The following is a 15703-nucleotide window of genomic DNA, read 5'->3' on the forward strand; positions in this document are numbered from 1 at the left end:
TAAACCCAGAACCATCTCACTGCATCGTACACAACCCCAATCAATTCTAAATCTGGTAACAAAAACTTATTTACTACTTTGGCAAGCGCTGTGCAACGTTTAAGAGTATTGCGAACGTCATCTTCACAGTATAAAACTGATTTTGCTACAAATAAGATGATGAATAACATGATAATAAGTAAATGATGATTCAATGTTGAAACGGGTGTTGGAATCGTTCAGATCCCACTGTCAGGGAAAAAAAAAGCAAAACAAAACAAAAAGAATTTTGTACATAAAAAGCAAATCAGAAAACTGACAGAAAATTGCAAGTCAGTAGCTATTAGTTTCCAGCCTTGCTCCATCTCAAATATTAAACAATACCTGCCAAATACTCTGGTACTCGTATCATAGTATTTGAATATATTACTTACCTAAATAAAATTGGTACTGGTGTTGTTAGTTCCGCGCACCGCCAATAGGTGGCAGGGTGGTGTCAGCGAAAGTGTAAACACCAGTGACTCATACCAAAGTCCGTAACCTTTGTCTGCCTTATCAACGAAGTAACGAATACAGGTCAGTTTTACTTATTATTTGCACACATTTACGTTCATTTAGAGAATGGATACTAATTGATGTGAAGTGATTTGGCTTGAGGTTTGATTTGATTAGACCTCGAGTACTAGTAGGTAAGTTGGATTTTGTTTGTCCCTCAGGTGCTGTCATAAATCCTCCCAGTGACCCAGTTTTTTTCAAACCGCAAAACAATGCGGTCATTGATGATCTTTGATTTTAATGGTTATACCTAGGTGCATGTGATGGGTTTGCTGTATTCCGTTTTAATTAGGGTTACTACGTAGGCGTCAGCTTGATGAGCAAACTAGGCTACGGTGATTTAAGCTAACTAGCCTAGTAGGCTAGGTAGGTATCTTGGGTACTGCATGTTTAGACTGCGCTTTTGATTTGAAGAAGGCCAGGCGCCACTTTTACTTAGCTAACCTAACTTTGGACGCCTTTCGCTAGCCTGGCGGTGGGTTTGGGGGCTTTGACCTCCCTGGACCCCCTACCTAGGGGAAAAAACTGTATGGTACAGGGGTGGACCATGTACAATCAATGTGTACAACCCCAAAAAAAGTACATTATAACATGTCTTGACACTGGAGATGGGCATCAGGTGCGACTTGTTGTTGGCGAGAAATGGAGCTAAAGACCTACTCCCCTATCGAAGTAAGTATTTTCTCCAAAGTTAGAAATTAGGGTAGATCATCACAGCAGGCCACGCAGGCCAGCTACCATCAATGCAAGCCACCCTCCGAAAAAGTACATTATAACGCGTCCTGACACCCGAGATGGGCATCAGTCGCGACTTGTTGTTGGTGAGAAACGGAGCTAAAGACCTCTACTCTCCTTTCGAAGTAAGTATTTTCCCCAAAGTTAGAAATTAAGGCCAAATTTTAAGATTTAAACAGATTTAAACAGAGGGTACTGAAAACGGTCTCAAACGTAGTGCAAATCTCACCAAAACGCGTTCAAACATTTTTACTTACAACTCGAGGTATTTAGAAGATTGACGCCATCTCGATGTTTACGGAGTAGCTTGTGTCAATAAACTAACCATTTCCTGTGATAAATCCGCACACCACTTGTACCCACAGACGCTGGAGCACTTTTATCACAACAATCGAAACACGATTTCTCATCAACAACAAGCCAGGCGTAAACAGCTGTTGGGGTAGAAGATGACGAGAAGCGTGCTCTTGGCTAATTTTTAAATAAGTAGTAAAACATCAATATTTTACATATTTATGATGATTAATTGAAAATATTCGTTATTGAAAAAGTAACTCGACTCTGACTCAAATTTAAGTAATTATTTTTCTGAATTAGAACGTTCTTTCAAGTTCTGTATTATGACGTCACGACATCTTGACTTTCGTACCTATTGTAAATAATTGCTATACTCAACTGTCATTGCAGAACAGTTTACCAGTTATTCGTGCAGATTGTTATCAGCTATACATGTAATTGTTATAATCGTAATGCGCATATATATCTTTATTATTTACTTTTTGGATATATGAAGATGTTTTACTGCTGGATTATCGCCGTAGTGTGACGCAATCGTTTTCGGTCCATGGGCCTCTGTCTGTTTTCGCACCATAAGAAATTATGGGGCCGAATTTGCAATGACCAGAAAGTCGTTAAAAAGAGGAAAGTTAGCATTGAGGGGCATATGTTTTGACTGAGAAAAATACAAATTTATTCAATAGCTAGCTTGTAAAAAAATACTTGGTTATAAAAACTTGATTGACAACTAAGCAGCATGTCTACTATGGGTTTCAGAGACAGTGCAAGCACGTTTTTGGGCAATACCTATTTCTGTAACGAACACTCGTAACAGAGCGAGATTTTTCTTTAGTGCATTACCCCCAGTGCCGTAATTTATAAGGGTATCGTGAATCACTAATCGTAAAGAATAACTACACTTGTCCTTGTACTAATAGACCAAAACTCCATTATCCAGAAATGGATAGGAACACACCAGTAAACAGCTCCACCTACCCTCTCCCCCCACCTCCACCGCCACCCCTGTCCTTCTTCCTTCCTTCACCTTCCCTTCTCTCTCTCTGAAAGTTGTTGCAGTTTAAACTTATTTTCTATGATTTTTCCATCTATCTATCTAATAATAGTAGTTTACATTGGTGGATATATCTAACGATTCACTCGGTTGTTACCTGCCCATTGACCGATATATTTATACACTGATCCACTCAACTCTCTCTCTCTCTCTCTCTCTCTCTCTCTCTCTCTCTCTCTCTCTCTCTCTCTCTCTCTGTTTCTTTTATCGTAATTCGAAAAATGAACAAGAAAATATATTTCATACTTGTATAGCATTAATTAAATACTTTCAAGTTTTTAATTCAGTCGTAATGATGAATGTAGGTGCATCTACTAGTGCTCGCAAAATAGTTAAGCAGGACATAGGTATGTAAAATTTAAAAAATGAGAGAGAGAGAGAGAGAGAGAGAGAGAGAGAGAGAGAGGACGGAATAGGAAGGGACATTCACTGTGGCCAATCGGTATGTGCTTACCCTCCACTGGGTATAAGACTATAAACAAAACGTTGAAATTGGTGAAATTAGGCTATGTATTGGAAGTATATATACATAAATATTAAAGCAATTTTATCATTATTGCATTACTATGACAACTAGAATTCATGGAAACAGTTTATAATAATGGAACGGCGTATGTGTGAAGCCTCCACTAATGTGGCAACGATGATTTTGCCATTCTTAGCATGCAAACATTAAAGCATGCAAACATTAAAGGTTACATTTATTTCTGGCATACGATTATTTAAGAAATTCAAAATACTAATAAAGACTGAAATCAATGAAAAGTGCTAGCAAAAACAAAAAAGCAAAAAAAAAAAAAAACGTAGTCTTTCCTCTATGCACTTTTCCGTGATTCGTTCCTCTATGGTTTTTTCGCAGCCAGATGTACGAAAACGTTAGAAACATTTGATTTTATCTATGTTAGAAATATCTGTAATTTTTCGGGGTAATTTGGTTGCAAAAAAGGGATAATATACATGAATTAAATCAAAATTTTTAAATAACAATGTAAATTTAAACTAAATAACGAGTAAAGTAAACAGTTTAGGGAATAAAACTTTGCAGTTTCGTCGTCTGTCGTCGTCTGCTGTTTGTAATTGTGTTTATGGCGCGCGCGCTTAGAAACCAGGAACAGCAACGGGTTTAAAGTGCAATGTGGAGTGAACTGAGACCAAAATGTGTATAATAACAATCAAATAAGCACTGTGGAGTTTCAGTTGTGATGGCAGTAAGGATAAAAACCGCCGATTACAAGGTAAGAATGAATTCAGTTCCAACCATAACCCCGGGAATAACAAGTTTCATACTTTCACTAATATAGGCAACAAAATGTTGTTTTATTGTGCTGATTACAACTGCAATCTTGAGTAAGATCAATAAACGTTACATACATACGCTAACATTGTTCAAATGAGTGCTGGGAAGGCTGGGGAAAGATGGTGTCCGTCACTGATGAGAACCGTCCATGAAAAACGTAGCCGCCATATTGGATTTCAAAACTGCCTTGAAAACATATTTTACGAAGAGCTCACATGCTTATTTTAGTTCGTATGGGGCTTTCATATATCACAATATGTTGACGAAACTTCAGTCTTTTAAATGGTATGCTTAGAGTTGCAATTGTATTCATGTTTCACCAATTAAATATCGAGTGAATAAGACCCGTCTACCGTGATGAGGGTTGGCCTGTACTGATGTTTCCCCCTAGGTAAGGCCAAATTTTAAGTTTGTTCATGAAACTTACCTGTCAGATATAGGGGGAAACATCACAACAGGCCAACCCTCATCACGGTAGACGGGTCTTATTCACTCGATATTTAATTGGTGAAACATGAATACAATTGCAACTCTAAGCATACCATTTAAAAGACTGAAGTTTCGTCAACATATTGTGATATATGAAAGCCCCATACGAACTAAAATAAGCATGTGAGCTCTTCGTAAAATATGTTTTCAAGGCAGTTTTGAAATCCAATATGGCGGCTACGTTTTTCATGGACGGTTCTCATCAGTGACGGCCACCATCTTTCCCCAGCCTTCCCAGCACTCATTTGAACAATGTTAGCGTATGTATGTAACGTTTATTGATCTTACTCAAGATTGCAGTTGTAATCAGCACAATAAAACAACATTTTGTTGCCTATATTAGTGAAAGTATGAAACTTGTTATTCCCGGGGTTATGGTTGGAACTGAATTCATTCTTACCTTGTAATCGGCGGTTTTTATCCTTACTGCCATCACAACTGAAACTCCACAGTGCTTATTTGATTGTTATTATACACATTTTGGTCTCAGTTCACTCCACATTGCACTTTAAACCCGTTGCTGTTCCTGGTTTCTAAGCGCGCGCGCCATAAACACAATTACAAACAGCAGACGACGACAGACGACGAAACTGCAAAGTTTTATTCCCTAAACTGTTTACTTTACTCGTTATTTAGTTTAAATTTACTTTGTTATTTAAAAATTTTGATTTAATTCATGATTATTAATCCCTTTTTTTGTTTTTTGCAACCGAAATTTACCCCGAAAAATTACGGATATTTCTAAAGTAGATAAAATCAAATGTTTCTAACGTTTTCGTACATCTGGCTGCCGAAAACCATAGAGGAACGAATACGTTTTTTTTTTTTGCTTTTTTGTTTTTGCTAGCACTTTTCATTGATTTCAGTCTTTATTAGTATTTTGAATTTCTTTAATAATCGTATGCCAGAAATAAATGTAACCTTTAATGTTTGCATGCTAAGAATGGCAAAATCATCGTTGCCACATTAGTGGAGGCTTCACACATACGCCGTTCCATTATTATCCTGTTAAGCGTCCGCCCCGATGAGCTCGCTGCTAACGTACCGTCACGCTTTTTTTGTAATCAGCGATCATAGCACTGATGATAGTTTTTCAAAGTTAATATTGATTTTTATGCTGTTATTCATACTGTAATTAACTGTAGGAAATTCTCTCTCTCTCTCTCTCTCTCTCTCTCTCTCTCTCTCTCTCTCTCTCGGAGTCCAGTCACTTGGCAAAGAAAAGTCATCTTCACTCCCGCAATTGGAAGAAAAGTTTGTATCATCACTGGAGGATTCAGAACTAGAGCTCTCATCATCAAAATAGGTTATCAATATCATACTCCTCATCTAGTATTTGATTGATCTCACCTGAAGAAATATGCCTCCTCTTTGGGACATTCATTGTGAAAGACGCAAAAAAATCCAATTTGTCTCGATAAAGCCCCGAAGCGTATTGAAAGAAAACCAACAGGGACAGGCAGTTTTCTAGCATAAGCGACCACCAGGAAAGAGTTGCCAGGCTGGAAGTAAGTTTCCCATGTGCTGAGAGTGTTACCAAATGATGTTCCTACACTTTCTATACGAGTAACGTATTATTACGGGGCTGACTGCTTGACAAGCACAGTTAAAGTCTTGAACGTAATATCCCGTTGAAGGCGCTACCGAGTAGATCGAGGTAAACGTATTATTACGTGGGTGACGCTAACAGGTTATAAACTGTTTCCATGAATCTAGTTGTCATAGTAATGCAATAATGATAAAATTGCTTTAATATTTATGTATATATACTTCCAATACATAGCCTAATTTCACCAATTTCAACGTTTTGTGTGTAGTCTTATACCCAGGTTTGGAGGGTCAACACATACCGAATGGCAACAGACAGAGAGAGAGAGAGAGAGAGAGGAGAGAGAGAGAGAGAGAGAGAGAGAGAGAGAGAGAAGGAAGGCGGAGGAACGAAGAAGAAAAGGGATGGTGGTGGAGGGGGAGGGGTGGGGGGGGGGGGTTGGGGAGAGGGTAGGTGGAGCTTTATACGCGTGTTCGTATCCATTTCTGCATAATGGAGTTTTTGTCTCTTGGTACAAGGACAAAGTGTCGTTATTCTTTACGATTAGTGATTCACGATACCCTTATAAATTAAGGCACTGGGTGTAATGCACTATAGCAAAATCTCGTTCTGTTAAGAGTGTTCGTTGCAGAAATAGGTATTGCCCAAAAACGTGCTTGCACTGTCTCTGAAACCCATAGTAGACATGCTGCTTAGTTGTCAATCAAGTTTTGTTCATGAAACTTACCTGTCAGAATATATATATAGCTGTATTTTCTGAAGTCCGACAGAATTTTAAAAAACTTCCGACACACGCAGTGGTCGGCCAGGTGGTTAGTACCCATTCCCGCCGCTGGGAGGCGGGTATCAGGAACCATTCATTTTCTATTCATAATTTTTCTGTCGCCGGTGCTGAAAACACCTGTTTTCAGTACCTCCGTCTTAGGATTTTGGAAACTTCATTGCCGCTAAGTATCCTAATTGTCTTTTGATTTATTTACTTGGATTTGTGGCTAGGCATACGCTATCTTAAATTGATTTGAATTTGATTCATTTTTGCTTAAAATATCTGAATCTAGTTAGGCTAGTTTCAGACGGGGTTGTCTGCAAAGATAGGGTGTGGCTACCGAAAGCTTCGGTAGATCCGCACTTGGTATGTACGAGGGGTATGGGTCTTCCTCTTTGTTGAGATTTGTCATGTAAGGAGTGTGACTGTCTATTCCGTAAGGAAGACGTATGATTCGTATGTACGCAATTAATCAGTAAACATGTCTAAATTCCGTAAGGAAGACGTATGATTCGTATGTACGGCAATTAATCAGTAACAAAAGTCAGGGTAGGTGGAACTGCTAACCTTCCTGTAGACTTTATTTTGCCTAACCCTGTAGTATGGCCTACGGGCTATGAATATGTCTACGAGAGGTGCTCGCTCTTCTTCATTGCTGTGAAGTGCTACTTCTGTAATTGTTACTCCTAACCCTGCAGTATTGCCTTCGGGCCCTAAGCAGTGTCTGTAGAGGAATTGCCCTTTCTCTTATACTCTTTCGATTCGTAACTTAGAATCGAAAGTGCTTGCTTTAGAGAGTAAAAGTGAAGTGCAGAAGTGCAGTGATACCCCTTGTGTAGTGGAGGGTGCGTCAGATCGGCCTCGTTTCGCCTCTAGGCCGGGACCTCTGCTTGACTCCCAGGACCCGGGGAGGGAGCATGTCGAAAGCCTAAGGAGGGTTACAAGGAACCCCCACCGATCTGGCGTGCCTTCGGCAGTTTCTGATGAAAATCCCCAGACTGCCAAAGTGCGTGCGCGTGCACGAATCCTGAAAGTTTGCTTCTCGTCCTCCGAAGCGTCCCTCCGTGCAGGGGGGTTGGGAGCTTTCGGAAGGACTCGCGCCCTCTAAATAGAAGCTTTATAGAAGAGGACGCTTCAACGTCCTCTCTCTCTCTCGTGTTATGCGTTTCAGTGAGAAGTAAGAAGGCGAACGTCGCCTGAACTTGTCCGTCTTTCCACCGAGAAATACGTAAAAGAAGTCATAGTAGCAGGAAGCTTTTGAGAGCGGACGCCTGGGACGCTCGGATGGACTCCAGGCGCGCGCGGGTGCACGCCAAGCGCGCTCCGCGCGCGCCAGTGGACGCCGAGCGCGCTCCAGTGGACGCCGAGCGCGCTCCAGTGGACGCCGAGCGCGCGCCAGTGGACGCCGAGCGTGCACCAGCGCACGCCAGGTGTGTCGCCTGGCTGAACGTTTCTGTTGAACTCTTCAAGCTCTTGTTTCAGATTTGGGCCTAAAGAATTTTTTTTTACCCCTACCTTCGGTGATACCTTCTACCTCACCTGCAAACAGTAGGATTCTTGCAAAGGCACTCATCAAAAGGACGCTCTTCAGGAAAGCGCAAGACAGGACTTCCTTTTGCCATACTGCAATAATTTTAAGCTTTAGCAGGCATTAGTTGTGATACGGGAGAGGAAGCTGGTTGGAGAGTTTCTTCCTCTTCCCAGGATAATTTTCCAAGCTTTTTAGCCCATCTGAAAGGGTTTTTCAGATGATAGTATTTTGTTAGTTTTCTAGTCGGGACTACGCTGCCGAATTGAACATCGTCGTCCTACTTGCCGTAAGCCCAGTCTCTTAACAGGATTCTTGCCCCTTCCTCTTGTTTGAGACGGGAATCGGAAAATTAAATGCTCCACTCCCTGGATTACGTGTTGTCAATTCAGTGACTTTCCCCCATTGACAATATACTTTCGTTTTGTCAGTAATGGGTAATTTCCCCTCTTTGACAAAACATCTCTTTGTCCCGTAAATGGGTTAGTTCTCATGACAAACATCTCATTAACTTGATATTGCGTAAGCGAATAAGCTCTTATTGACAAGATTCGGAAGAGCTCTCATTCGTCATTCGCAGACTCGACCAAAGAAATAGACTTGTAGACTACGTCAATGAACGCTTATGTCCAATAACATAAGAAGCTTGAGCTGACTGCTTCGACTGCTTCGATTCTCTTAAGTTTTGTTCATGAAACTTGCCTGTCAGATATGTATGTAGCTGTATTTCCGAATTCAGCTATATATATGTCTGCCAGGTAAGTAGGAACAAACTTTGTGATATAATTTCATTTTTTGCCTTGCGTTATTTTACTTCTGGTTGGTTCAAGTCATATACGCTTGCTGTAGTTACCTCTTCGGATGGCAACCGAGAGGTCTATTGTCTTTTTTAAGGACATTTAATCGTTACTCCCTGCAGCCTAACAGGAGTTTCCGATTTATCTTTTACCGTTGTATGGTAGTGTTCTGACGACACAAACGCATCTATATATTTAGCGTTTTCTGTTTCGGGCCGTTGAAAATATGACCGAGCTTGAGAGTCTTTCTGCTCAAAAAATAACGGATCTATTTCTTCGTAGAATAGGGTAGCTGGCAACCCAGACATAAAGTTAAGAGACGACGTTCGTAAGCTGCTTGCTGCTGCTGTCACGCTGTCTGTCCTCCAGTCCAACCGAGCCAGTATTCAGTAACAGATCGTGCGCTGTCATGCGCGGTAGGTTACGTCTCTCTCTCCTGCGGGATTGACTGACTAACCGTATCTCTGTGCTGACGGTTACGTCTCTCCTGCGGGATTGACTGACTAACTCTATCTCTGTCCTACAATCACGGACTTTAGCCTAAGATTGAGGGGATTTCTTACGTGAAAGAATGAACGTTGCATTCGTTTTGCCTTACTATGTTTCAACAGATTTATCTCTTATCCTTTCGGTGCTCGTTACCGCACGGTATGGAACTACGAGTCTACCGCAACATTGCACTTTTTATTTGCTCTCCTGCTTAGGCAAAGCGCAGCCTTATTTAGGGAAGTAAGCATAACTCGGGGGAGGGAATGGATGAGCTTGCTGGGGACCATTTCCTTCCTGAAGAAGTTTGTTTCGAATAGACTGCAATTCAGACCACAGTTTTTTTTCCTACCGGGAAACAAATATTATTCAAAGATCTAGCAATGATCTGAACATCTCTCAGTGCGTCTATCACCTGAGGTGATAGAAAGAAGGTGCCGGACATCTCGGATAGGGTTTCAGATGTCCTGGATCTTAATCTGAAAGAAGTAAAAGCGATTCGGTAGTCCCTCCAGTTCCCCCGATTAAACGAGTTTTTGGGAACCAGTGGTCCAGATCAACTCTGATATTCCACAGCTCTCTCATATCTTAAGAAGTATCTTCTCTCGGTCCTTGTTCGAGTTTACGAGAAAGAGCCTATTATAACAACAGGCGTAAAATGTAACGATCCTCTACAGGTTCGTTAAAGGATTGCAAAAGTCCGTACGAATCGTCTCGATCGACGGCAGCAACTATTCACTTCCGAGTGGAATCTTTCTTTAGAAGTACAAAGTTGAGAGTTGTGTAGACTTTAGGGACGCCCTTTCATTCTTCTCTTCGATATGTTGAGGACGAAGAGGCGGCTTCTTCTCTGCTCCCTTATTCTCGATCCGGGATCGGTACCATTAAACGCCATCCTATGATATTGAACGGGGATGGATGTTTAGTCTCTTTTCCCTTTTTCAATCGCTTAGGAAATGTAATAAGAGGATTTATGACGTCACAGGGAGCGACAATGACGCTGATCGCTCCATGTTGGCCTTCAGAATCCTGGATTCACAGAGGTCACATACTTCCTAGTTCACTTTCCAAGGACCTTTTCCGAGAGAGTCGGTCTACTCTAACTCGAAAGGTACCTATAACCTCTCCGCTCTGAGTCTGACTACGTTCAGACTATCGAGAGGTTGACAGGAATAAGATTACCGTCTTCCTTTTCCGTCTGAAGAATGGGATAAGCTGGCAGTCACAACTATTAAAGAATATGCAAATATGTTGTTGACGGCCTTTGGGCTCAGAGATTTGCGTCTGTCAAACAACAAAGCCCTTCACGATCTTTGAGTTCTGTGGAATCTCGAAACTCGCTCACACCATCTACTTTTTGTCTCACCTGTTTTCTCGGAGTCAGACCACTCCGTGCGAGATTCAGGCGACATATAGTAGCCCTCGAGTTTCTTGTTGACGAAGTCAGTTGCGTTTATACACCCCCGATGATCGTGTAACATGAGACCAGGTTGGACTGTCAGGCATTCTTCCTTCGGGACTGAATCGCCTTTTGCTCCTCGCTCCTTTCTCCTGGCAACAGAAGCTCGAGTCAGGAGTTGATTCGCTGACGACGTTGGGTTGCGTTTGATACACCCCAAGGTTTGCTTAGATTGAATCGCCCAGGCAGTCCAGACACTCATCTTCAGCGAAGAATAGTGCCTTATGGTCTTCAGGGTACAGCCTTGCTGTCCTCCTGATTCGTCTGACTGGTCAACTGGTCGGTCACCTGACTTTAGTACAGACGGACTGACTGTGCATGTCCAGATCGAAGCTTTCAATATGGAACTTAGACGTAGTCTGAAGTTCTTGATGTTAAAGCATTCGAACCTCTCCTACCTGTTAACTTTTTGTTGCATGTGGATCAGGAAGGCCTTCTTCTAACCACCCTAGATACGACAAAGAGGGTTAGTGAAATTTTAAGCCATCGTCACAAGTTTTGGCTTTAGAGAAGACAAGGCGGTGTGCTCTCTAAGCCTTCCGTTGTGGCCTAAGAATGGAAACCCGTTTTGTCCTTGGGCCAGGAGCTTGGAAGCAAGGATGGCACAAGTTAGTGGGCAGGAGCCAGAGAGAGTCCTGTGCCCTGTCGGGTCTCTCAAGTTTTATCTACATAAAACTCAAGAAAGTCGAAGTCATTCGGGCAATCTGCAGTGTTCCGAAAAAAGACCAGACTTGCCCATATCGAAGAACACCCTGGCTTTAGTGTTAAGGAGTCTTTCAAAAAATGCTCCTTCATTGTGTTTTTGCACAAAGATTTGAAATCTTTTTATCTAAATGCTCACGAGGTGAGGGCGCGGCCTCGGAAGCATTTCAACAGAGCATGGCACTCAGTAACATCCTGAGTACCATGTTTTAGCGAAGCAACTCTGTGTTCACTTCACACTCCCTGCGAGATGTGAAGATGGGCATATAGATCTGCTGCTCGCTAGGGCCATACGTGTCTGCAGACACAATCTTGGGGGCAAGAAGTACCACTCATCCTATCCTGTAGAAAATGGTTAGGAAGAGCTCTTAATTTAGTTGATGAGTCGCCGACAACGGCGACTTCTTAAACTCTTAAGCCTTAGTTAAAACACCTTAACTTTGGCTAGGTTGGTCAGGTGGTGATATATATATATATATATATTTATTTTACTTCTTAGCCCTCATGGTATGGTCAATATGGTCTAGTCACGTCGTGGTCTCGCCCCTGTTGACAGATCATCTGGAGTGCACCAGTATATAGGTCTCTACCTCGCTGGCAACTCTAGTAGCAACAAGCAGACTTACGTGGCAGTAACCACGAAGCCAGCTATGCTAACAGGTGGAACCAAGATGTAAATCATCTGCATGCATTTGTTTCCTAAAATCCTTCTATTCTGTCCCTTCCCACCTCCAAAGGTGGGATTCAGCTATATATATATCTGACAGGTAAGTTTCATGCACAAAATGATATTGTTATGATACAATAAAGTTTGTTCACTACTGGCTGGCAGATATATATAATTAAGTACCCACCCACCTCCCCTCAGGGGACAGTGGAAATAAAAAATTATGAATAGAAAATGGGAATGGTTCCTGATACCCGCCTCCCAGCGGCGGGAATGGGTACTAACCACCTGGCCGACCACTGCGTGTGTCGGAAGTTTTTAAAATTCTGTCGGACTTCAGAAAATACAGCTATATATATATCTGCCAGGTAAGTATGAACAAACTTTATTGTATCATAACAATATCATTTTTATAACCAAGTATTTTTTTACAAGCTAGCTATTGAATAAATTTGTATTTTTCTCAGTCAAAACATATGCCCCTCAATGCTAACTTTCCTCTTTTAACGACTTTCTGGTCATTGCAAATTCGGCCCCATAATTTCTTATGGTGCGAAAACAGACAGAGGCCCATGGACGAAAACGATTGCGTCACACTACGGCGATAATCCAGCAGTAAAACATCTTCATATATCCAAAAAGTAAATAATAAAGATATATATGCGCATTACGATTATAACAACTTACATGTATAGCTGATAACAATCTGCATGAATAACTGGTAAACTGTTCTGCAATGACAGTTGAGTATAGCAATTATTTACAATAGGTACGAAAGTCAAGATGTCGTGACGTCATAATACAGAACTTGAAAGAACGTTCTAATTCAGAAAAATAATTACTTAAATTTGAGTCAGAGTCGAGTTACTTTTTCAATAACGAATATTTTCAAATTAATCATCATAAATATGTAAAATATTGATGTTTTACTACTTATTTAAAAATTAGCCAAGAGCACGCTTCTCGTCATCTTCTACCCCAACAGCTGTTTACGCCTGGCTTGTTGTTGATGAGAAATAGTGTTTCGATTGTTGTGATAAAAGTGCTCCAGAGTCTGTGGGTACAAGTGGTGTGCGGATTTATCACAGGAAATGGTTAGTTATTGACACAAGCTACTCCGTAAACATCGAGAGGGCGTCAATCTTCTAAATACCTCGAGTAAGTAAAAATGTTGAACGCGTTTTGGTGAGATTTGCACTACGTTTGAGACCGTTTTCAGTACCCTCTGTTTAAATCTTAAAATTTGGCCTTTAATTTCTAACTTTGGAGAAAATACTTACTTCGAAAGGAGAGTAGAGGTCTTTAGCTCCGTTCTCACCAACAACAAGTCGCGACTGATGCCCATCTCGGGTGTCAGGAAGCGTTATAATGTACTTTTTCGGAGGGTGGCTTGCATTGATGGTAGCTGGCCTGCGTGGCCTGCTGTGATGATCTACCCTATATATAGGGTAGAACACCACGGCAGGCCAAACCTCATCACGGTGGACGGGTCTTATTCACTCGATATTTAATTGGTGAAACAAGAATACAATTGCAACTCTAAGCATACCATTTAAAAGACTGAAGTTTCGTCAACATAATGTGATATATGAAAGCCCCATACGAACTAAAATAAGCATGTGAGCTCTTCGTAAAATATGTTTTTTCAAGGCAGTTTTTGAAATCCAATATGGCGGCTACGTTTTGCATGGAAGGTTCTCATCAGTGACGGCCACCATCTTTCCCCAGCCTTCCCAGCACTCATTTGAACAATGTTAGCGTATATATGTAACGTTTATTGATCTTACTCAAGATTGCAGTTGTAATCAGCACAATAAAACAACATTTTGTTGCCTAGGGTAGAATATCACGACAGGCCAACCCTCATCACGGTGGACGGGTCTTATTCACTCGATATTTAATTGGTGAAACATGAATACAATTGCAACTTTAAGCATACCATTTAAAAGACTGAAGTTTCGTCAACATATTGTGATATATGAAAGCCCCATACGAACTAAAATAAGCATGTGAGCTCTTCGTAAAATATGTTTTCAAGGCAGTTTTGAAATCCAATATGGCGGCTACGTTTTGCATGGACGGTTCTCATCAGTGACGGCCACCATCTTTCCCCAGCCTTCCCAGCACTCATTTGAACAATGTTAGCGTATGTATGTAACGTTTATTGATCTTACTCAAGATTGCAGTTGTAATCAGCACAATAAAACAACATATTGTTGCTATATTAGTGAAAGTATGAAACTTGTTATTCCCGCGGGTTATGGTTTTGAACTGAATTCATTCTTACCTTGTAATCGGCGGTTTTTTATCCTTACTGCCATCACAACTGAAACTCCACAGTGCTTATTTGATTGTTAATTATACACATTTTGGTCTCAGTTCATTCCACATTGCACTTTAAACCCGTTGCTGTTCCTGGTTTCTAAGCGCGCGTGCCATAAACACAATTACGAACAGCAGACGACGACAGACGACGAAACCGCAAAGTTTTATTCCCTAAACTGTTTACTTTACTCGTTATTTAGTTTAAATTTACTTTGTTATTTAAAAATTTTGATTTAATTCATGTATATTATCCCTTTTTTACAACCAAATTACCCCGAAAAATTACAGATATTTCTAAAGTAGATAAAATCAAATGTTTCTAACGTTTTCGACATCTGGCTGCCGAAAACCATAGAGGAACGAATACGGAAAAGTGCAGAGGAACGACTACGTTTTTTTTTTTTTTTTTTTTTTTTGCTTTTTTGTTTTTGCTAGCACTTTTCATTGATTTCAGTCTTTATTAGTATTTTGAATTTCTTTAATAATCGTATGCCAGGAATAAATGTAACCTTTAATGTTGCATGCTAAGAATGGCAAAATCATCGTTGCCACATTAGTGGAGGCTTCACACATACGCCGTTCCATTATTATAAACTGTTTCCATGAATTCTAGTTGTCATAGTAATGCAATAATGATAAAATTGCTTTAATATTTATGTATATATACTTCCAATACATAGCCTAATTTCACCATTTGTTCATGCCACTTACCTGACAGATATATATATAGCTGTATTTTCTGACGTCCGACAGAAATTTCAAAACTCGCGGCACACGCAGTGGGCGGCCAGGTGGTAGTACCCATTCCCGCCGCTGGGAGGCGGATATCAGGAACCATTCCCATTTTCTATTCATATTTTTTTCTGTCGCCGGTCGGTAAAGAACTGTTTTACAGACCTCTGCTCAGGATTTTTGGAATTTGACTCGCTTTTAAGTATCTGATTGATTTTTTGGTATTGAATTGGATTGTTGAATTGGCATGCGCGATAGTGGACCGTTTTTTTATTTTGGATTGACTTTT

At 40.8% G+C, this 15703-nt stretch overlaps 1 protein-coding gene across 3 annotated transcripts in view; it reads left to right on the plus strand.

Moving 5' to 3' along the window:
* Window positions 1-447: 447 nt before the first annotated feature.
* Window positions 448-15703, plus strand: part of LOC135224558 (uncharacterized) — a 156455-nt gene continuing 141199 nt past the window's right edge. For 2 of the 3 annotated variants that reach the window (XM_064263660.1, XM_064263661.1), the window contains exon 1: window positions 448-555. The gene's annotated coding sequence lies outside the window, so the exon portion shown is untranslated. The remainder of the gene's footprint in view (window positions 556-15703) is intronic. The other variant, XM_064263662.1, reaches the window with a different exon arrangement.

This window comes from Macrobrachium nipponense, chromosome 12 (assembly GCF_015104395.2).
Source record: "Macrobrachium nipponense isolate FS-2020 chromosome 12, ASM1510439v2, whole genome shotgun sequence".
NCBI classification, from domain to species: Eukaryota; Metazoa; Arthropoda; class Malacostraca; order Decapoda; family Palaemonidae; genus Macrobrachium; species Macrobrachium nipponense.